Here is a 24436-nt window from a genome sequence, read left to right as displayed (position 1 = left end):
GTTAAAAAGATCGTTCACTCTTATTAAGTATAGATAATTGTAGAACCATACTTAACCTTGTGGTGATGACTTGGGCACTGCTCCGGGTTGTGGTGGAGGTGTCGGTGACGGTGGTGGAAAGGATTACAATCTAATATTTTGTTTTCTAATAAAGTAGCTTAAGTATCAGAGATGGAAGGCTTATTTGTGATGGTGGCATCGGTGGTGGTGGTTATAGTGGTGATGATGGTGGTGGTGGTGATGGTGGTTGTGGTGGTGGTGATTTAAAAGTTTAGAGTTTTTAAGGTTTCATGTTTTTAATTCGTACATGCGTATCAGTAGGTAAAAAAAAGAAAATAATAATAATAATAATGAGATGGTAATGACGGTGACAATAATGGTGATGAGGGTAATGTTGGCGGTGGAGGAGTAAAAACGAACACAATAAGAAGTATCAGTAGCAATGATGGTGATCTAAGATAGTGACAGTAGTGGTAGTGAGGGTGATGTTGGCTTGTGCGGGGAGGATAAAAATACAGTAAGTATCAGTAATATCATTGTTGATACCTGAATAAGACAGTGGTAATGATGGTGGCAGTAGTGGTGGCGAGGATAAAGTTAGCAGAGGGGGTGGGGAAGAACACTGGCGCCGGGGAGATAGATAAAAGAACACAATAAGAGGTATCAATAATATCTTTAATACCTGAATACACCGGTAGCACACCTTGAGGTCACAGCGAGTCACGGGGAGCGATATGTCCTCCTGAACACTGGCGGCACACAAACACCACGGTGATACGCCTACATGTACTCTCTCTCTCTCTCTCTCTCTCTCTCTCTCTCTCTCTCTCTCTCTCTCTCTCTCTCTCTCTCTCTCTCTCTCTCTCTCTGTCTACAACAATACTGCAGTGGTGTGTGTGTGTGTGTGTGTGTGTGTGTGTGTGTGTGTGTGTGTGTGTGTGTTTACGTGTATATTTGTGATTCAGGTACATGATTTCTTTCTCTCTCTCTCTCTCTCTCTCTCTCTCTCTCTCTCTCTCTCTCTCTCTCTCTCTCTCTCTCTCTCTCTTTGTACGATTAATGTCCTGACCTGTCTCACTTGTTCACAATTGCTTCTCTTTCTCTCCTCTTCCACCTCTCATTACTTCCCATTTTCAACTGTAATTCATTTTTCTTCACTTCCATTCATGCTTTTTGCCTCTGCTTCCTTCGCCTTCCAGATTTTTCTCTATTCATGTACTCTTTTCCCATTCTTTGCCATCATGCATTCCTTATAGTCATTGCATCCCTCGCTCTTCTACTCTCTCATTCCTTCCCTCACCACACGCACACATATGACATTAAGATAAACGAGAGAGAGAGAGAGAGAGAGAGAGAGAGAGAGAGAGAGAGAGAGAGAGAGAGAGAGAGAGAGAGAGAGAGAGAGAGAGAGAGAGAGAGAGAGAGAGAGAGAGAATCACCCAGTCAGTAGTGAGAGAATGGAGTGGAGGAGTATGGGTGTGTGTGGGTGGAGGACATGACAGGGGTAGGTATTTTGCGTTCCTTTGCGGTGGAAGCTGCCAGCGATGCGGTGTGAGTGCCGTGGTAGCTGCAGGAGCGAAGGTACCTGCAACTCCGTCTCCCCTTCGGCAGGCGGAGAAGCATGGGCAGGAGGAGGGGAAGGGGGCACTCTCTTATAACATGCTTCGTTCTTGACTCCTCCACTACCTCTTCCTCTTCCTCCTCCTCCTCCTCCTCCTCCTCCTCCTCCTCTTCCTCCTCCTCCTCCTCTACAGGTAACGCCACGGATGTCGCTACGCGAAGGTGAGGCTTGGCTAGCATTAATTTAGCCACTGATGGCTTGTATGCTTTCCCGGATGACCTGCTTGTGCCTCCTGTTCCTCCTCCCTCCTCGCCACTATCGCCGCCCCCACCTGCCATTCCAGACCTTGAGAAAAGCTCCCTATACGCCCGGCGAAACTTTGGGTTGACAGCGGCGTACACGCAGAAGTTGACGCCGTATTGCACCCAGTAGAGCATGTAGATGGCCACGTTGAGGTGCACGCTCGGGGTCAGGGAGAGCAGTGTGTAGAGGTTGTAGGCGCAGACAGGCAGGACGCAGGCGAGGAAGAGGAGCAGCAGGGCGAGGATCAGGACTGTTGAGCGAGCTAGATTCCTGTCCCGCCTCGCCACCATGTCTTGGGACCTGTGGATGAGTGTGTGTGTGTGTGTGTGTGTGTGTGTGTGTGTGTGTGTGTGTGTGTGTGTGTGTGTGTGGAGGTGTGTGCTTTAATAACTCTGTGAATAAATACACATGATAAAAAAAATATTATGTATATAAACACTATACCTCTCTCTCTCTCTCTCTCTCTCTCTCTCTCTCTCTCTCTCTCTCTCTCTCTCTCTCTGCTCACCCAATCAACGTTCTGAAGATCACCAGATGTTTACTCATCACAGAGGAACCTTTGTTGATCACCAGACAGACATTGACTTTCATGGCAAAGACTCTTTATTTTCTTTTTTATTCTTTCTTTATATTCTTTCTTCCGTATAATACTTACCCCCTCCCCCGACACACACACACACACACACACACACACACACACACATCTTGTATTCAGTGATATTTTCTGCTCCATTAACTCGAATTCCGTCTCACTCCTTTTCCTCACTCTGGCAATTCTCCGTATCACCGAGTCTTTTCTCGTAATGTCCTCCTGTCCCTCTTGTGGCTCCCTGTCGTGTCCTTTTTCTATATTACTTTTTTTTTTTTTAGAGGTTGTGTGTGTGTGTGTGTGTGTGTGTGTGTGTGTGTGTGTGTTTTCTTTTCTGTTTTGTTTTGTTTTCTTTTTATCTTCCCCGTCTAATTTTTTTCTCGGCAATTGTTCGTACCCTGTTTTTCTTTCTTTTTTTTTTTATTTATTTATTTATTTATTTTTATTTTTATTTATTTATTTTTTTTGTGTGTGTGTGTGTGTGTGTGTGTGTGTGTGTGTGTGTGTGTGTGTGTGTGTGTTTTGTTGGGAGGGCTTGTGTCACTGTCCAGGTGGTCTTTCATTCTTCATTTCTCTCTCTCTCTCTCTCTCTCTCTCTCTCTCTCTCTCTCTCTCTCTCTCTCTCTCTCTCTCTCTCTCTCTCTCTCTCTCACGCCATTAATCTTCCTTCCTTTCATATTAGCAGCATTACCACATAATTTTAGTCGAAAACACACACACACACACACACACACACACACACACACACACACACACACACACACACACACACACACACACACAACACAACACAACACAACATAACACGAAAACACAATACAACACAACACAACACGAACACACATTCACATCCATTCCTATCCTAATACTGAACACTTGAAAGCTACAACAGTCTTACAGCAGCATCCTTAATCCTTTCCTAACCTCTCCTTTTAATAAACCACGGGGGACTCACATGCCGGCGTCGTGCAGTGCTCTGCTGTTGGCGTGGACCTGCCAGATGATGCTGCCGCAGCCCACCATCATGAGCACGCAAGGCAGAAGGGAGTGGAGGGCGTAGAAGTAGAGCCTGGCGTTGTGGTGAGTCATGTCGCACTTGAAGGTGTCCACGTCGTAGTTAAATTGTCCCTGTGTGTGTGTGTGGAAATTTAGTTTAGTTTACTTATTTTATCAGTGCTTGAAATGTTTTGGTAATTTTTTTGTTTTCATTTGAGGTAATTAATTTTTGTTTGAGTTTTGATTTGATTGTGTGTGTGTGTGTGTGTGTGTGTGTGTGTGTGTGTGTGTGTGTGTGTGTGTGTGTGTGTGTGTGTGTGTGTGTGTGTGTGTGTGTGTGTGTGTGTGTGTGTGTGTGTGTGTGTGTGTGTGTGTGTGTGTGTGTGTGTGTGTGTGTGTGTGTGTGTGTGTGTGTGTGTGTGTGTGTGTGTGTGTGCATGCACATATTAGGTGGAAGTTGATTTCTGTTATTTATCTATGCCTGAGATGTTGAAATACCCTTTGTATTTTTTTCTTTAACATACATTTTCGTTTGAGTATCACCTTGATTTTGGGTAAACCTTGATTTTTACTTTCATTATCTTCTCTTATTTTTCTATGTTTGAAATTCCCTGTTTATTTTTCTTTAATGTACATTTTTGTTTGAATATTGATTTGATTTTTTTTTTTGTTTATTGCTCTTTGGATTTTGTGTTTATCATTTCAAAGGATTTCAAAGAATTTCAAGAGATTTTAGAGGATTTTAAAGGACTGCAAACATAAAACTCTTAGATAATTTTTTTGTTGTTTGCATAGACGACTGTCAATAACTACCGGAAATATTACTACTACTACTACTACTACTACTACTACTACTACTACTACTACTACTACTAATAATAAACTAGAAAGGGAGGCCTGTAGCAGGGAGAGGGAGAGAGCGAGTCAAGACAACAGGCAAGAGGTGTTTCATGAGAATTAAAAAGAATGGTGGAAAGTAGATGATGAGGAGGTAGAGTAGTGTATGCTTTCTGGGAATTGGTTAGGGGGAAAGGAGGAATAGCTACTGGTAGGAAGAAGAGGAGAAGGAGGAGGAGGAGGGATGTTAAGGTGGATACCGGAAGAGTGAGAGGTAAAGAAAGTTATGATGTTTATAATTGGCGTTAAAAATGAGACTATAAATAAAGAGAACAAGGGAAAGGTAAGGTTGCGTTGGAGAGAGAGAGAGAGAGAGAGAGAGAGAGAGAGAGAGAGAGAGAGAGAGAGAGAGAGAGAGAGAGAGAGAGATTAATGATGGGAATTAAATATACGTATAAGTGAGAAAAAAAAAAAACTGATAGGGCGTTTCAAATCTGGTGGCGAGAAAGATTAATCACTGAAGGAGGAAGAAAGACGAGAATACTTTAATGCTGGGTGATAATTAGGAGCAGTGAAGAAGGTGAGTGAGCTAAGGAAAGTTAATGAATGATGGAATGAATGAAATAAGGAAGGAATGAAGGGAGGAAGAAAACATGCAAATGGAGATCTTTAGTAGTAGTGGTGGTGGTGGTGGAGGTGGCGGATGTGGTGGATGGAAGATGTGATGACTGTGTGTGTTATTACAGATGGTGGTGGTGGTGGTAATGGCCTAGAATATGTATGTGAAAGGGCACACACACAGACGCACACACACACACACACACACACACACACACACACACACACACACACACACACACACACACACACACACACACACACACACACACACACACACATTTGACCTATATACAGAAAAGAGAGAGAGAGAGAGAGAGAGAGAGAGAGAGAGAGAGAGAGAGAGAGAGAGAGAGAGAGAGAGAGAGAGAGAGAGAAAACAAACATGCAATAAAACAAACACAGTACACTCACATACACAAACACAAACACAAACTCAGAACGGAGAGTGCTCATCATACACACACACACACACACACACACACACACACACACACACACACACACACACACACACACACACACACACACACACACACACACACACACACATAAACAAACAAGTAACGCAACACAAAGCAGCACAACAACACAACACTCGAAACCTGTGAGTTATATTTAGCCACGAACAGGAACAGACCACATGAGGGGATAAGGGAAGGCAAGGCAAGGGGAGAGAATCACCAGAGGGAGGGAGGAAGACAGTTAGCGTATTATCCATAGTACATACGTGCATTAATCTCGTGAAACAGAGACAAAGGTGACGCGAGGCAGACGACGTGCGCATTAAGGAAGGACACGCGTTTGTCATCCTGAAGTTAATTACAGTGTGCGTGGGAAGGAAGGAGTAAGGGAGAAAGGGAAGGAAGGAGAGAAAGGGAGCATTGAAACTAGGAAGCGAGTAAGGAAGGAAGAGGAAGGGAGTAAAAATGTAATGGGTGGTGTTGAAAAATACTTACGCACATTCATGGAAGTAGTGAAGGGAGGAAGGAATGGAGCTAAAACGGGAATAAATATACTAGTAGATATAGGGAACTACGTAGTGAGGGATGGAAGAAAGGAAGAGGGGGAATAGAGGGAATAGAGGGGAAGAGAAGGAAGCGATGAAGTGGGGAAGTAGATACAGGGAGGAAGTGAGAAAGGGAGGAAAGAAGAGAGGGAGGGAGGAAGAAAGGGATGGAGTGGGGAAGTAGATAAAGGGAGGAAGGGAGGATAGAAGATAGGGAGGGAGAAAGAGGAAGGGGAAGGAATGAATAAAGTGGGAAGTAGATACAGGGAGACAGCGAGGAAGGGAGGAAGGAAGAACGGGAAAAGGAAACGAATGAAGAGAGAAATTAGATATATGAAGACATTCCGATTAGAAGGAGATAAAATGCAGAGAATCGGAGGGAACAATAAAAGAGGAAGGGATGAGACAGATATGCAAATGGAGAAGTTAATCAAGAAATGTGTCTTTTAAGAAGTCATTGTAATAAAGGATGAATAAAAAACAGAGAATATTGAAGAAAGAAAGGAGAGACGACAAGGTAAACGAAAGTGGAGAGAAAAAAATATGGTAAAAAAAAAAAAAAAAAAAAGACTAGCAAAGTAAACATAGATGGATTTGAAGACGAGGTGGAGGAAATAGTAGATGAAAGGGAGGAGTAAATCCATGACGCAGAAAAGAAAAAAAAAAAAGCAGGAGTTAATGAACAGCAATAACGAAGAAAAACTGCGACAAGGATGGAGGAAACGGGAAAAACAAGGAAAATATACGTGTAAGGAGGAGGAGCAGGAGGAGGAGGAGGAGGAGGAGGAGGAGATACGATTATTACACACACACACACACACACACACACACACACACACGCACAAAGGAAAAAATACGCAGATGAAATTCCGAGTTATTCCGACTTTCATATTTCATTCTCACACTTGTTATTTCGTGTTTAATTTTAATTCTTACCCTCACCACACCTCGGGGAAGGCGCGCACCTCATCAACTAGACAGACCGTGCACAGAAGTCACGTCTCCTCCCCTCACTCCCACACAGCATGGAAAGGAAGGCCGGGCGTGGAACAGCGGCGTGCTCTCTTTACCCTCTATCAAAAAGTTTGTTGAGCGTTGAAAGCCGGTCGTGCTTGTAGAGGCGGCGGGAGTTGGGTCAAGAAACTCTGTCTTGCTTATTTTGTTGAGAAGAGGGTGAGCGAGTTGTGCGAGCCGAGTGACGCGTTGGAGTGGGTGGGCGTTGCTCCTTTGATATTCCTCGTGTCTCATGCATGAATTAACATAGCGGCATTTAACTCAATTGGTTTCGAAACTCGGATACTCGTACCGCCTTTGGTACTGGAAAGAATGTTTGAGTACTCGCTGTCTTGTTCTAGAAGTGATGCTGGTATTTGGACATATATATTTTTTATGCAAGAGGCCTAAGGCAACAAAAAGTACAAAACAATCACTCCCCCTCCCACATTTCAATCGCAGCGGTGTGTTAGGCCTCGCCAGACCTCATTAACATACTCCTTAGCCTCTTCAAATAACCACTAATGATGTTTCGCAAATATACACACATGTTGCTTGGGCAGCTAAAGGTTACTAATACTTTATAAATTCGCCGCCAGACAGTAGTGCTTTCGCCAAATGTGTTGGTAAGATTGCCGATGAAAGGCGATGTTGTATAAAGCAGTTCGTAAAGCGGCGTAGTTGCCAAACAGTTCGGAAGTTTAATGGTGGATGAGTGTTGCCCTTTCTCATAACATCTTTCACAGCTACATGACTGCCACATTTCTCCTCCTCCTCCTCCTCCTCCTCCTCCTCTTCCTCTTCTTCCATATCCTCCCCTTGCAATGTCGAGACGCTGGTGAGGCAGACACATTATAGGGGGGCAGACAGACAGGCATAAAGGTGGTTCCCCTACAGATGACTGAGGGGAGAAGGGACCAAGGGGGAGAGTGATAATGGCTGACATCAATAACATTTTCTCTCTCTTCTCTCTCTCTCTCTCTCTCTCTCTCTCTCTCTCTCTCTCTCTCTCTCTCTCTCTCTCTCTCTAGTAATGTTTGGTATTCTGTGAGGGGCATGAGGCGTGTTCTGGATGAGTAGGAGTGTATGAGAGAGGCAAGTTACGTAAAAGAGAGCAAAGGAAGCGAGAGGAGAGTGGACGAGGAGAGCAGCCCAGAGTGGTTGTAAGGGAAAAGAAGTGGAGAGGAAGGATGAGGGGAGTTATATGGAAGGAGGGAAAGGAGGATTTGAGAAAAGAAGACAGGAAGAGGTGAGAAGGAATGGGACGTGATGGGAATAGCTAAAGAGAAAGTGAAAGAAGAGACGATGAAAAAAAAAATGTGGAAAAAAAAATTGAGATGTGGGAAGGAAATGAAAGGAAGAGGTGAGAGAAAAAATGCCGATGGGAGAGAAGAACAAGATGATGATGATGAGAGGGAGAAGCAAACGATAAAAAGGAGGATGGAAATGAGGGAAGGTAGAAAATGAGAGAGAGAGAGAGAGAGAGAGAGAGAGAGAGAGAGAGAGAGAGAGAGAGAGAGAGAGAGAGAGAGAGAGAGAGAGAGAGAGAGAGCAAAAGTATTATTGGTCATAAACGCAGGAGAGAACCTTAGATCTACAAGATGTTGAATTGCACAAATTTTCCTTTTTTATTGACTTGTTATCTTGGTATTCCTCGGTGGCTCAGTGGTTAATGCGCCTTGTCACCAGTCACTGAGGTTCTGTTCGAGTCCTGCTGCTCGGGATCGGCAAGGTACATTTGGAGTAACTAATTGTATTTATCCTTCCTTGCAGTTTGGTCGATAAATATTTACCTTGGCGGAGCTGAAGGAAGCTGATCAGTGTAAGCGGATGTCACAGGCACGCCCTTCTTTCTTCTTCCGCTACTTGAGGTGTGACTTTTCATCTTTTCCGGACATGGGTTATTATTTATTGCCATTACTAGCCTTTCTTCTTTACGAGTTGCCAGTTATCGTCTGTTTTCCGGTGTATGAGTCAGTCTTTGCCATGTCATTTTTTTTTTTCAGTACACTAGACACTATTTGTTACTCTTTTCACCCTTTCCTTTATGGGAGTTACTTTATGTACCATACACATTTAATGCCTAGGAGATGATAAATGCGTAGGGACAGAGGCAATGCGTGGATCAATGTATGTGTTAGTTACATGAATTCATTTTTATTTTTATTTTTTTATGCATGACAGCGTGTGGAGATGGACACACACACGCACACACACACACACACACACACACACACACACACACACACACACACACACACACACACACACACACACACACACACACACACACACATGATGGCCACAGAATCCCTTTCAATTGTTATTCATGTAAAATTGATGTTGGCCTAATTGGTGCACGTATTAAATTTAATATTCAATACCAGTTTGTATGGCTTGATTTCTTTTTCTGTGTAGTTTCTGTGTGTATGTCTGTCAACACTGCCTTCCTTGCCAAGTGATCTATATCTTATTGTGCGTTTGTCTGTTTGTCTATCCGTTTGTCAGTTAGTTTGTCTGTTTGATATCTGTCTGTTTGTTTACCTGCCTGCCTTTTTGCTTGCCTGTCTTTCTTTCTTTCTGTCTGCCTGTCTGTTTATGTCTGTATGTATGTCTGTCTGTGTTTGTTTATCTGCCTGTTTGTTTGTTTGTCTGCCTACCTGTCTGTCTGTCTGTCTGTATATATGTATGTATGTATGTCCGTGTTTTTTTTATTTGCCTGTTTGTTTGTCTGCCTACTTGTCTGTCTGTCTATTAATCTGTTAGTTTGTTTTACTACCTGTTTGTTTGCCTCTCTGCCTGTTTGTTTCCTTGTCTGCCTGTCTGTTTGCCTATCAGTCTGTCTGTTGATCAGTCTGTCCATATGCATGTATATTTTGATGAGCCTTTTTGTTATAGTTGGCTCAAGAGAAGGGTAATGATGATGATGATGATGGTGATAATGTATGTCTATAGACGCGTGGGAGTAGCGGTCATATATTACTTTTGAAGCGTAGAAGGAACGAAAGTATTATTTTATATATTGGCAATGTTTGAAATATCGTGTGTGTGTGTGTGTGTGTGTGTGTGTGTGTGTGTGTGTGTGTGTGTGTGTGTGTGTGTGTGTGTGTGTGGGCGGGGAGGATGGGTATGAGAAAGCGAAAGAGAGAGAGAGAGAGAGAGAGAGAGAGAGAGAGAGAGAGAGAGAGAGAGAGAGAGAGAGAGAGAGAGAGAGAGAGAGAGAATTAACAAAGGCATCGTCCAGTCTGTCACACATCCTGGTAATTATTCACCAAGTCACTCAAACACACCGCTCTAGACAATCAGTCTGTCAGTCAATCAGTCAGTCAGTCAGGACAATAAGTCAATCAGTTCTCCGATCCATTTGGCATTACGTAGCCAGTCAATTAATGAGTCATTCACTCAGTCGGCGAGTCTATCAATCACCCACGAAACGAATTAATTGCTTTATTTTCTGATTGCTACATAGAAGAAAAAAAAAAAGGGAACTACCTACGGATTTAAGGAGAGAAAACTCAGAAAAGTTCACTATATGCCACACTTAGAAAATTAAGAAAAAGTTCACCACATACCATTCTTACAAAACTCGGGACAGTTCATCACACACACAAAACTCAGGACAGTTCACCACACACACACTTTTCCTCTGTCACCAGAAGCACGTATCCGACAGGTGGTGATATGATTGGAGCTTAGTACTCCGTGAAGTTGACATTGGCCAGTCAGTTGGTTAGGCAGTAATTGAATCAGTGAATTAATTAATCTGTCCACCAGGAAGGAAAGACCGGAAGTGAAGGGCGAAATACACACACACACACACACACACACATCGAGGAATAAGACAAAATGAGCAATTTCCTTTGCTTGTTTTGCCAAGTAATCTCACCAGCGAAGAGGAGAGGAGGAGGGGGAGGAGTAAGAGTAGGAGGAGTAAGAGTAGGAGGAGGAGGACGAGGAGGAGGAGGAGGAGGAGGAGGAGGAGGAGGAGGAGGATAATGATGATGAGGAGTAGGAGGGAAAGAAGAGGAAATGGGAAGAAACATTTACACATTACACCTTTAAATGAAATGAGTCCCTTAGAGAGTAATGAAAACAATAATACAAAATTAAAAGGGGAAAAAAAAAACAATCTTAATGTCAGTACAGTTGTGTGGTAAAGGCTCCCTCGGGTGTCTTCACAGCGCTCTTAGACACTTTGCTCCTCGGGAAGGTGTGGCAAGACTCGAGAATTTTGCGTCAGGTGTGCGTAACCCTTCCCAGCGGCTTAGTAGTACTTGACATTTAGAATGGGTTGGAGAGACACGAGCACAGAACATAGATAAACTGAAAACCAATACCAACACCATTGCAATCTTAAACTCGATATCATTAATGAACATAACCGCGTGAACGTTTGCTTTCAGAGAGTACCGGTTATACAGCAGCTTTTTTTTTTTTCTTTTAATTTTTGTGGCCCTTGAGTACCTTTTTGTATGTTAATAAAGTACATACAGGAACGGAGTTATGATACTACCTCCAATACTGTACACCTCCCATCGTCAAGTAAATATATATAGACGTTACTTTTTCTCCCTCTCGCCACCTGTCTACTTCCATTTCTTATTTCCCGTTCACTTCATTTTCCCCACGTCACCGCATCTCCCCCTTCCCCACCCAGCAATTTCCCTTTCACTTCATTCCTCTCACGCGTCCCCTCTGCCCTGCCCTTCTGTCCTCTCCCTCACGTCCTCCTTGCATCATCCCACATTCTCTGGAAGTCACCTCGAGTTTGTGCATTTCTCCCCTCACGTCTTGGCCACCACCACGTCTACCACGCCTACCACACCCACTACACCCCTCAATATCCTTTACATTGCTCCCCTTTCATGACGTTTATATTCCCGAAGGAGCACCTCATCTCTCCGTGGGTCTTGTCCATCTTTCTCGGCTCCATCATGCATACTGTCCCTCCTCTCACTCCCTCTTTCTCTCATTCTTCCTTTCACTCATTCACTTTGACACGAGATCTCTCCCCTAATAATTTCTTCTTCCTGCTGCGTGTGGGGAACTGAAAGGCGTGTATTACTTATTTTTTTATTTATTTATTTATTTTTTTCAGGAATTCTCGAAATGAAGTACAATGTGCAAGGGATTTAAATGTTAGTTTGTTCCGTATTGTTCTTGGGTTTTGTATCCTTTTGTGCTCTCTCTCTCTCTCTCTCTCTCTCTCTCTCTCTCTCTCTCTCTCTCTCTCTCTCTCTCTCTCTCTCTCTCTCTCTCTCTCTCTCTCTCCTCTCTCTCCTCTCTCTCTCTCTCTCTCTCTCTCTCTCTCTCTCTCTCTCTCTCTCTCTCTCTCTCTCTCTCTCTCTCTCTTGTCGAAATGATACCTGAAGATCGCCAGCATTTGTGTCATGTATTGAGGTGAAAGTTTTAGTAATGCCGCGTTTCATCTCCACTCGAGGTTGACGGCAAGGGAAGAATGAGACCAAAAGCGGATAATTAAACACGCACATCAAGGGTTCCCCAGTGCACGAGTAAATCCCTCCCAGGCCATGCATTGATCCACTCTTACATTCTCCTGTCAGTGAATCATCTTATCCACTCTCTCCAATCCACCCCTGCGTTCCCCTGCCCGTCACTCTTACTCACTCCCTGCCAGTCTTCCGTCCCTTTCCTGCCTGTCTCTCATTTTACCTACTACTTTTTTTTCTTTTTATTATGTAAAATACCACGTCATTTATAAAAGATAGAAAAAAAATAATCTTAAACCAAAAGAGCGACACAGCTAAGGAAAGCTTCACATTGCAGCAGTGTTTTGGTGCCTGAATGGCCTCCCCAAGCTGCGTCCTTTAGGTCGTGACTGAAGCAAGTAAAGACCTCTGTGGGTCGCCTCAGCAATCAAAGGAGGCGCCAGGCGGGTGGAGGTGGTGGGCGGAATGCTCTATCTCCTCCCAGTTGCGTCAGGCAACCAGTGAAAGACCGAGGGCTGGGGACTTTACTGCAGAGGGGATGGAAATCTTTTGTATAAGCCGTATAAAAATGACAATAACAAACACAATATAAAAGTAAACTTTAATAAAAGTCCGAAAGCGTCCGAAAAATGGCAAATAGTTTCGTTGTTAAAAACACTTGTGTCTGTGATGAGAAGAGTCTTGCGCAGGGTCATGGCCTGCTTTATTTTTGTTGTATCTTATTACTAGATACTTGAAAGCCTCCTTCATGTACCCGGAGGAAGGGAGATAGAGATTTGTGTTCTTAAACGTCTGGCTTCTTATTTCGACAATTTTTAATAGGCATTACTGGAAGTTGTTAGAATTTTCAAGAATTTCACACGAATGTAGTGGTATTTAACAGAAATTCTGCATAAATGATCGAAAAAAAAAAAAACACTCAAAGGAACTTAACTAATCATCTCAGTGTCGTTTGGGAATGGTGCTGAGGAAAGAAGAAAGCGTTTAAGAATTTGAATCAGAAAGACGCACAGGTGTAATCTTGCGATTAGGTTTTTGTTATGGTAAGTAGTCAAGGTTACGTTGATGCTCTACCTGTTGAGTATTCTGTTATGTCTTGTCATGATTATGATATAAATATAATGATATATATGTCCTGTTGAAGAGTGATCCATATGGTTACGAGTAGTTACCTAGGGAAATGACAATCGGGGACTTGTATGTGTCTTGTTATAATAACGATATATATATATATATATATATATATATATATATATATATATATATATATATATATATATATATATATATATATATATATATATATATATATATATATATATATATATATATATATATATATATATATATATATATTCTCTTGAGGAGTGACCCGTATAATTGCGAGAATTTACATAAGGGAATGAGAATTGGGGTCTTGTAACCAGGGCAACTCATTTCCATCAATCCAATAAGGTAATGCGACGTTCTATTTTTTGGCTGCACTGCACGTCACTCGTCTCCCGGGGAATAATGAGGAGTCGTATAAATATTACCGTAATGCAGGCCACTGAAGTTCTGTCCAACACTTTATTGATTTACATTTTAGTTCCTGGTGAACTCTCGTAATTATCATTCTTGTTCATATCCCGGTGAAGTTTAACTCTTTGTCTGGTGAGGCCAGAATATCAGTTATCCTTGTACCGTATCAGAGGAGCCGTTAGGGAAAAATATTACTACAAACTCCAAAAGATTTAATTTACGCAGTCACTTCAGCGGCGATCGGAACACAAAAGGTGAAAAAAATGACTGGTTATAGAGGTATGATACACATAAATGTAGAGGACTAATAGAAGACAACAGTAACTTCATAAAGAATTACAACAATGTGAGGGGATCACTACTTAAGCACCACTCACCAGCTTTGCTATTCATTGATTCGCTACATTATTATTGTTTCTTTTGGGTCACTTGTTCGCCTCACTGCTTTATTTGATTCATTCGAGGTTCCGTTCATTATGTTTGGAGTTTTGTTTATTGTGTACTCGTAATTCACCGAGCACAGTGAAACAAAAGAAGGATCACAGAGGTGTCAGTAGGTACAGTGGTGTGATGGATAGCTTGAGTAATGTGCTCGTTCAGGATTCAGCTTGTATTGTTTGGAATGAAAACTGAGAGGCGGAGCAAAGAGTGGGAGGGATTGGTGCCGGAAACGATTCGCGGCAGTGTGATGGAAAGAGTTATTACATGAGCAATAGACGTGCTTAGTGTTGCAGATGAGCGGAAGTTGGCCACCGCTGTGATGAAAGGGGCTGAGGAAGTTGATTCCCCTGGTGGCACTAAAGCTGCTCTCACTCGATGCCTCCCCTTACATATCTTCTCACCCTTCCCCCCCCCTTGCCAGTGACACATCCCTCCCTCCTGCCTATTCACAATTGCTTACCCCTGCCAGTGACTCAGCTCCTCAGGCCGCACCAGTGACTTAAGCCCTGCAGTGTCTGGCTTATATCTTCAGTTACTTAACATTCCTTCTCTAGACACGAAGGAGTTTTGTCTCACTCTACCTTCACTCCTCACGTGCACCTCGTTCCTCTCTCCTCTCTTATCTTTCCATTCTCATTATCCCCACTTTAATTCCCGGCAGTACTGTAACCCTCTTATCTCTCCTCCCCTTCCTCTACTCCTCTCCTTCCCCCCTCTCCTTCCGCTTCTCTGCGAGCTCACGTGATCCCAGCTGCGTCCCTCGTCCTTCTCCTCCTTCTAATCCTCTCTTTTTCTTTTTCATGGTTTTTATTTTCTTTATTTTCATGTTTAATGTTGAATCTTGATCTAATTTTTGTTTCGTGATCTCGTTTTTTTTCTTCTTTACCCTTAAGCTCCAGCATCCTTTTCGCCTCTTTCTTATAATTTTCCGTTCTTCTTATTTCCTCTCTTCTCTCTGTCCTTCACATATCTCCTCCTCCTCCTCCTTCAGGGAAGAGGGCCCCATCTACGCTAGACTCCTTCTCTCCCTGCATGCTGGATAGTAAAGTCCTGAGCCACAAACAACTCAGCAAGGGACAACATATCTGTTGCTATTTTCTTTCCTTTGTGTGCCTTTGTGTTCCCGACTTTGCACACTGCATGTCTGTATATACAGTACTTGAACTGCCTCTCGAAGATCATCCCCTCTCTTCCTCCTGCCACTTTTCACTTCTCCCTCCCCCCAGCCGTCGTTTCCTCCCTCCCTCCTCCTCCTCTTCCTCCACCTCCTCCACCTCCAGACGCGTTCCCAGTCACGTCCTCTCGCTCGTCCTCGGAAAAGGCGAATCTAAACAATGACACACTTTTGAATCTTACTTTTCTTGTTCTCTTTGCTATTTACATCCGCCTTGCGCCATGATACCTGCTTCCCGCTTGCCGAGATTGCTGCACCGACGCTCACGTGACCTTATTATTATGTATGCTATAGTGTGAGTGTGTGGTGTTCCTTTGTTTTATTTTGTTTTCATTATTTGCCATTTGCTGTTTCTAAGATTTACGTTTCGTCACTTTATTCTAAGAAAACAAACAATCTTCTTATGTTTCTGTGGCAGATTATTGAATGAAGTGTGTGCAATCTTATATTCTCTCTCTCTCTCTCTCTCTCTCTTTCAGATCTTTCACTTACCCCGTGTTATCTCGTATGTTTCTCTGAGTCAGTAATGCTGGCAACGGCGGTATCTGAGAAGCTTCAGGGACGGTTATCGTGAATTTCTATCTTTACTGTGGCCTTCCTCCTCCCCTCTCTGGCACTTCCGGCGCAGCAAACATAGTGTTGTGCTTTGTTTTCCTCGTGAGTGTGTGTGTGTGTGTGTGTGTGTGTGTGTGTGTGTGTGTGTGTGTGGGTGTGGGTGGGTGAGGAGGGGTGAACGGGTAGATGAGAGAGAAAGAGAGAGAGAGAGAGAGAGAGAGAGAGAGAGAGAGAGAGAGAGAGAGAGAGAGAGAGAGAGAGAGAGAGAGAGAGAGAGAGAGAGAGAAGGCAAAGGCAATACATACTACTTATTCCTTCTCAGCATTTTCTTTCTTATCTTCATTTAGCAATTAACTCATGCATTTGTGTATCATGTTTAATCAGCTGCGGTTTTTTTTTTTTTTTTTACATTCACGTAGAGATTTATTCATGCCTTTGTGTCTATTCTGCATCACGTTTTTATTCTGGCACACACACACACACACACACACACACACACACACACACACACACACACACACACACACACACACACACACACACACACACATCACCATCGCCAGGAATATAAAACAGAACAGATTTCCGTATTCTTAAATGCCTTAGGTTCTCATTATATCGTTTCTAAAGGCCATAAAGACAGTTAATAGGGTTCTCATGGGTATTTTTCTATTGGTGGTACAGAATTGTTATCAAAGCATTACTAGAATTATGAAAACACCTTCGAAGGCTCTTGTGATCTCAATGTAGCTGATACGTTTTGAGAATACGCTTGAGGGGCAGATTGTCAAGTAAACCTTTGTCTTTCCTCTCACGATCTGCAAGGAACAAATAAAAAGAATTTCTGAATAAGGGCTACTGTTTTCCTTCCGATGAGATTCTTCACGGAACGGATTACTTAATGATGCAGGACGGAGTGTGTCTTCCTTGCTCCTCACGTAGTCAAGGATCAGAAGGACTCGTTCATGGCCTTGGTTTACGAGTCATGCCAACACCACCACCACCACGACTACCACAGCCACCACCGCCATCACCACCATTACCATAGCCACCACCACCACCTCGCTAAATTGAAGGACCTACAAAATAATCAGGGTAATCGAAATGCCCAGGTCAGCTATTTTAGGGTCCATTCCTGCTGAAGGTTCATTGTTTCCAGTGAATCTGGGAAATCGCTTTTTTCTTTTTTTCTTTTTTTTTTTCAGTCCGGCATCCCCGCGGCACCATTTGTGTTTCCAGGTCAGAGGCGCCGCAGACTTCAGTGTGGCGGGGCTAGGATAAAAAGAAGTAGAAGGGAAATAACATACTTTATCCAAAGATAAATTAATTTGGTTTATGTCTATTTATTATTTTTTTTCTTTAGTGTCTTGAGTCTATAATTCTCGTGGGCTTAGAACAGAACATAGCAAAGTAAGGAGATTGCAAAGGGCCAGCTGGCCAGTTCTGGGCACTTAAAACTTGACATCTGCCATCTTGATTATTGATTTTATCCAGCCTCCTCTTGAATATTACCTAATTTTTGTCAGTCTGCTACGTTCTTGCCGAAACTGTTTACTTCACACCCATTTGTATGAATTTTAACTTGTTTCCTAGCTAAAAGGCTGTAATTAATATTTTTTTTATTGTTTTAACCTAATTAAATACTTTTGTCGTATCACCGTGCACTCTGAGTCTGTCGCTGGTTTGTTCCTGTACGCTTGGGTGATCAGCGCGGAAGTTTACTTATCAGAGATCCCGGTGCTCAGCCCATGTGGCGGTGCTGTGTCCAGCGGAGTAGACTTAGTAATCACGATATTAGTGCAGCTTTTCAAGAAGATCTGATAAATTTATGAATAAGGTTAACCTTATGAATAGGGATAACGGATGGGTATAGGTGTGTATGATTCATACAGGGATTGCCACGTGTATGCCGACTGGCTTACGTTCTTATGTTCCTTTTCAAAGAAGTAAAGAAGAAAATAGATAAATGGAATGAAAACAGACTTTTAGTTCAATTACTAATGCATTTCATATTGCATTTTTGTCATGAGTGAAGTATCGTAAACGTATTAAGAGTTTCAAACTGACTTCTGATCTTTCTAAAATTTCTGATTGGGGCAGAGCAAACTTGGTATTGTTCAATGCCTCAAAAACTCAATTCCTCCATCTATCAACTCGACACAACCTTCCAGACAACTATCCCCTCTTCTTCAATGACACTCAACTGTCCCCCTCTTCTACACTGAACATCCTCGGTCTGTCCTTTACTTATAATCTGAACTGGAAACTTCACATCTCATCTCTAGCTAAAAAAAACAGCTTCTATGAAGTTAGGTGTTCTGAGACGTCTCCGCCAGTTTTTCTCACCCCCCCAGCTGCTAACTCTGTACAAGGGCCTTATCCGTCCATGTATGGAGTATGCTTCACATGTCTGGGGGTGTTCCACTCATACTGCTCTTCTAGACAGGGTGGAATCAAAAGCTTTTCGTCTCATCAACTCCTCTCCTCTAACTGACTGTCTTCAGCCTCTCTCTCACCGCCGCAATGTTGCATATCTAGCTGTCTTCTACCGCTATTTCCATGCTAACTGTTCTTCTGATCTTGCTAACTGCATGCCTTCCCTCCTTCCGCGGCCTCGCTGCACAAGACTCTCTTCTTTCTCTCACCCCTATTCTGTCCACCTCTCTAACGCAAGAGTTAACCAGTATTCTCAATCATTCATCCCTTTCTCTGGTAAACTCTGGAACTCCCTGCCTGCTTCTGTATTTCCACCTTCCTATGACTTGAATTCCTTCAAGAGGGAGGTTTCAAGACACTTATCCACCAATTTTTGACCACTGCTTTGACCCTTTTATAGGACTAGCATTTCAGTGGACATTTTTTTTTATTAGATTTTTGTTGCCCTTGGCCAGTATCCTTCCTAAATAAAAAAAAAAAAAAACGTAACAAGATATTCATGCTTATTAATTATATATATATATATATATATATATATATATATATATATATATATATATATATATATATATATATATATATATATATATATATATATATATATATATATAGGTAATTATTACCTGCGTACAACATGGCAAGGTAAACACAGCGCTTCACACTTAGATCGTTGTAATAAAAGCTTTGCGTGGCAATCGAAACAGCAGACGAGTTTTCAGCACCACAAAGCCTTAGGTAATATTTTGATTACATTGAATTAAAAAAAAAAAAACAATATATGTATATATTTATACATACACATCAACTGTTTTTATTGTCTAACCGAAATGGCTCTTTGAAACATTTCATAAAAGGAATAGTATATACATCAACAATGGTTTATGGCATCACTGAAATAGAGCTCGAATTTCATTTAACCTATTGATTAATATATATATATATATATATATATATATATATATATATATATATATATATATATATATATATATATATATATATATATATATATATATATATATATATATATATATATATATATATATATATATATATATATATATACACACACACACACACACACACACACACACACACACACACACACACACACACACACACACACACACACACACACACACACACACACACACACTACATACACACACACACACACACACACACACACACACACACACACACACACACACACACACACTGTATTCACTGTATTCACTGTATCACTGAGAAACGAATATGCAATTTCCTCTCCTCTCTTAGGTATCAAAACTCGTTAGCTCTGAAAATCTCCTTAAAACACTAAATTATGCACACGTAACAGACCCGTATCAGACTTCTTTCATAAAACTTGGAGAAGCATTAATCACAAGGAGTATCCAGGAGGAAACAGAATAAAGAGCATAGTGGTGATGGCGAGGTGCTGCTGCTGTAGGCGAGGCGGGCGAGGGTAAGGCTGAGAGAGGAGGGAAGAGGGGAGGATGGAGGGAAAGAAGAAAAGTGATGAGTGTAAGGAAAGGATTACAGAGGGATACACAGGAGGAGCAGATGTCAGGAGATTTCGTGGGTTGGGGGAATCAGGTGTTCACAGTCTGCTAGGCATGTTTGTTCACCACCACAATCCAAATACAAGACACGTAATGGTGATTTGATTTTAAGGTTGGTTATTACATATATTTCTGTTAATCCCTTGTCGTTTGTCTGTTGTGTGTGTGTGTGTGTGTGTGTGTGTGTGTGTGTGTGGCTATTGATCCGGCGGGCGGGAGAGGAGGAGCAGGGTGTGGCAGACAGATGGTGAGAAGTGGAAAGGGAAAGTCAACGAGTTTCCCTTCCCATACCCCACAACCCTTCCTTCCCTTCCTCCCCATCCTTTCTTCCCTTCCTCTCAAACTTCTCCTGCAATCTGAGGGTTTTTGACTTGATCTGTGTGGCCAGTGTAGGGAATAGGAAAAGTTGTATTAGCCTTGTTGTTGTTGTTATTGTTGTTGTTGTTGACAAAAATCTAAAGGAAAAAAAGGGAGAGGATAAGACCGAATTTCTTCCTTCAAGATACGAGTATTTTCATTTCTTTACGAAATAAAAAAAAAATCCTTGTAAGAACCAGCAGGTTTGTGGCTCTTCCTTCTTTCTTTGTGCTCCTTTGTGTTTCCTTCGATACAGGGAGAGAGAGAGAGAGAGAGAGAGAGAGAGAGAGAGAGAGAGAGAGAGAGAGAGAGAGAGAAAGCTACTGTGTCTCTCTTTTTCATCCTGTTTCTTTTCTCTTTAACTTCACACCACGCTTGCATGTTGAAAAAGTAACTCACATAAAAAAAAATATTATTATATTTTCTGAAATCATCCTAGTCATTTTTATCAAGAATTTTCACCAAGTTCTCGTGTCTCAAAACTGCGACTACTGTTTTTTCCTCCTTCTACTCTTTCTCCTACTCTTTCTCCTTCGTCTCCCTATGTCTCCTTCTCATCCTCCTCCTCCATCACCATCATCATTTCTCTTTCTTCTTCGTCGGGTTATGACGGCAGGAGCTATGGATATCGCGCGTCAGGTGTGAGGTTGAGGGACAGTAAGTGACAGGCGGGAGGTGGTGTTAGGAGTGGGAAGGTGAGACGGATTGTAGTGAGACGGATTGTAGGGCACGGCAAATGAGATACTCGGATTGGGGTTAAGAAGGAGAGGGAGGAAAGAAGGAAGGAAAGAAGAAAGGGAAGAAGAGCAGAAGGATGGAAGGAAGGAATAATGAGAAATGAGAGATGTCTTCATATTGTGCCAAAATCAAGAAACTGGGGATTTTCAAGAACACACACACACACACACACACACACACACACACACACACACACACACACACACACACACACACTATATCACAGCAACACAACTCAACGAAGTCTGTTCTTTCATGTGCAATAGAAATGAAAATAGGAAGAAATACCAAACGAAAGAGAAATAAAACTAATCCATATAAGAGTAAATGAAACACACCAATATGAACGACGCGACGCAGCAGTGTGTGTGTGTGTGTGTGTGTGTGTGTGTGTGTGTGTGCATTTCAGTCCAGGTCTTGCTATAGTTCTTTATAGGCCACTCAAGGGTCATGCGAGGTAAAACAAAATCTCTTATTTTTTTTATGGTTGTCAGTTTTTTTTTTTCATTGTAATTATTTGCCTTACTTTAGTTTTATGCCTTTATTTACCTTTTTTTCTGAGTAGTAGCTGGTAACGACGATAATACATAAAGGAAGTAACCAAGGCAAGGCACGCAAATAATAAATAATAGTAGTAGTAGTAGTAGAAGTAGTAGTAGAAGTAGCAGTTGTAGTAATAGTAGTACTAATAGTAGTAGTAGTAGTAGTAGTAGTAGTAGTAGTAACATCAGCAGCAGCATCGGGTTCAGAATAAGTAAAGTAGCATCGGGTTCAGAATAAGTACATACCTTTTTTATTTTTATTTATTTATTTTTTTTCTTAAGAAGCAAGGAAAGCGGAAGCGACTCCCTGCCAGCGCCTGCAGGTAGACGCGTGTGCTTCGCGGAAACTTGATAAGCTGATGCATGATAACAATCTTGAGAATAGTCTTGACTAGAGGGAGAGAAGAAGGATCATATGTCAGGCAGGTCACGCAGGTCACGCAGGTCACTCATTGATTTGCTCTCTAATGGATACGCCTACACACATCCACACACACACACACACACACACACACACACACACACACACACACACACACACACACACACACACACACACACACACACACACACACACACTTACGCCTCCCTGTTTGATGAAGAGCGTTTTCCTTCTTACAATTGCCTTGCCTTATTGCATCTGTCGCGTCGCCTGCACCATACCTCACGTGCCTTCTGCCTCCTTCACCATTGCCAGATACACTGCCACCTCTTCCTCCTCCTCCTCCTCCTCCTCCTCTTCCTCTTCCTCCTCCTCTTCCTACTTCTCTTTCTCATTCTTCTTCTTCCCCTTTTCTTGCGTTCCAGTTTCTCTTTCCGGGAGTTTTGTTTACTTTTTTTTCTTCTTCTTAGATTTGATGTTAACTTTTGATTCCTTTGTTGTTGTTTGGTATCTTTGTCTTGTGGTTTTCTTCCTATTTTTCTTGTTCTCGTTATTCTCTTCACCCTTTGCTGCTTCTCCTGCTCCTCCTCCTCCTCCTCCTCCTCCTCCTCCTCATGCATTAACAACACCTCCTCCTCGGTATAATATTGTGCATCATCCCTCACTGTCTTCTCTCATGCTTCTGACACTGCAACGACCTACCCCGCCCCCCCCCCACACACAAACACACACACACACACACACACACACACACACACACACACACACACACACACACACACACACACACACACACACACATCGTCGTCTCTCCGTCAATATCCGTGACCTCGTGGCGTCCTTTGATTTCTGCACGTAATATTTCCCGGCACTAGTCTCGTTTTCTTCTTTTATGTCACTTTTCTCCATAATTTCTTTCTCTTACCTTGTATGCGTGTTTATGTGTGTATGTGTGTGTGTGCGTGTGTTTATAAATCTCCTGTTAGTCTTACCTCATCTCTTTGGCAGACACACACACACACACACACACACACACACACACACACACACACACACTCTCTCTCTCTCTCTCTCTCTCTCTCTCTCTCTCTCTCAGTAAACCCTTCACAATAGCAAGAACAGCAGGTGTGTGTGTTTGTGGGGATGCTTGTTCAAGGAGTCCGGCGAGGCAAGTTAAGTGGGATTGCAAGGCCGCTCGGTGAGGCAAGATTAGAGTATTGTGGGAGGGAGAATGACGACGAACTGTGTGGCTTCATGAGGAAATGGATACTATAGAAACACTGGGTGACGGGAGAAGGATGAGTGCTGTGGTGGGTATAGGGGAAGGCCAAGAGAAGGGTCGGGTATGGGAAAGTATGTAAGCAGGAGTAGATCTCTGTAGTAGTGGAAAGGAAGGGGTGAGGGGATTGTTTGAAGAAAGAGTACAGTGAAAGGGTGATTGGAACTGAGGGATTACGAGAACTGTGATAGGAACGAAGGGGTGGTTGAAGGGGTGAAGGGAGGGAGGGAAGCTGCTGTCTGTCTGTTTGTTTGTCTGTATGTGTGTGTGTGTGTGTGTGTGTGTGTGTGTGTGTGTGTGTGTGTGTGTGTGTGTGTGTGTGTGTGTGTGTGTGTGAATGTCTGTCCGTCTATATTTGCATCAGAAACTCTTCAGTCGATTCAGTGTGACAGGAAACACGTGTAGTTTGGATAGAACGTGTGTGTGTGTGTGTGTGTGTGTGTGTGTGTGTATGTGTGTGTTTGTCTGTGTGTGTGTGTGTGTGTGTGTGTGTGTGTGTGTGTGTGTGTGTGTGTGGTGGAGTAGGAAGTAGGATTGACTCGATACCTACCATTGTTTCTCTGTCAATATTTTTGTTGTGGTGTTATTGTGGTGGTGTGTGGTGAGACACGGAGGTGCCAGTATAATGGCGTGTAAACATACAGACATGAGGGAACCTGTATGAAGCCAGTAGATCTACACATGTTAATTCTGGTATAAAACATACCTACCCATACCCACGCATCATTCCTCATAAATTTACCTGATCCTCTTTTAAAAGCTCCCCATTGACTCAGCACTGACGATCTGATTGCTGGTGCTGTTCCAGTCATCAACCAATTTGTGATCCAGTTTCTTTCTATCTCTTTTAAATCTAACTTTTATCAAACTTAAGATCATTAACCTTAGAAGTCTTACTTATATCATCTTTGTTACATCTCTTATACTATTTAGGTACCTCCATCGAATCCATTCTTGATATATGTCCCTCTGATGAATGTAGATTGGAAAGTTCTAGTCTTGTTTCGTAAGGATCGTAAGGGATATAACGCAGCCTTTATAATCCTTTGGAAGGAGGCGTTTGTGTGGTGGTGTGTTGAGGCAGGAAGGG

At 42.5% G+C, this 24436-nt stretch overlaps 1 protein-coding gene and 1 long non-coding RNA gene across 3 annotated transcripts in view; one reads left to right on the top strand and one right to left on the bottom strand.

The window, feature by feature from the left end:
* Positions 1-24436, top strand: part of LOC135094224 (uncharacterized) — a 97189-nt gene that overhangs the window by 59718 nt on the left and 13035 nt on the right. The window lies entirely within an intron of this gene.
* The window catches only part of LOC135094218 (mucin-5AC-like), a 40327-nt gene continuing 16886 nt past the window's right edge, over positions 996-24436 (bottom strand). For both annotated transcript variants that reach the window (XR_010263660.1, XR_010263661.1), the window contains 2 exons: positions 3409-3581; positions 996-2164 (listed from right to left, as the gene is read on the bottom strand). The gene's annotated coding sequence lies outside the window, so the exon portion shown is untranslated. The remainder of the gene's footprint in view (positions 2165-3408; positions 3582-24436) is intronic.

Source organism: Scylla paramamosain, chromosome 3 (assembly GCF_035594125.1).
Source record: "Scylla paramamosain isolate STU-SP2022 chromosome 3, ASM3559412v1, whole genome shotgun sequence".
Classification (NCBI taxonomy): domain Eukaryota; kingdom Metazoa; phylum Arthropoda; class Malacostraca; order Decapoda; family Portunidae; genus Scylla; species Scylla paramamosain.
The sequence above is the reverse complement of the archived record's forward strand: the minus strand, read 5'-3'. Positions and strand labels throughout refer to the sequence as shown.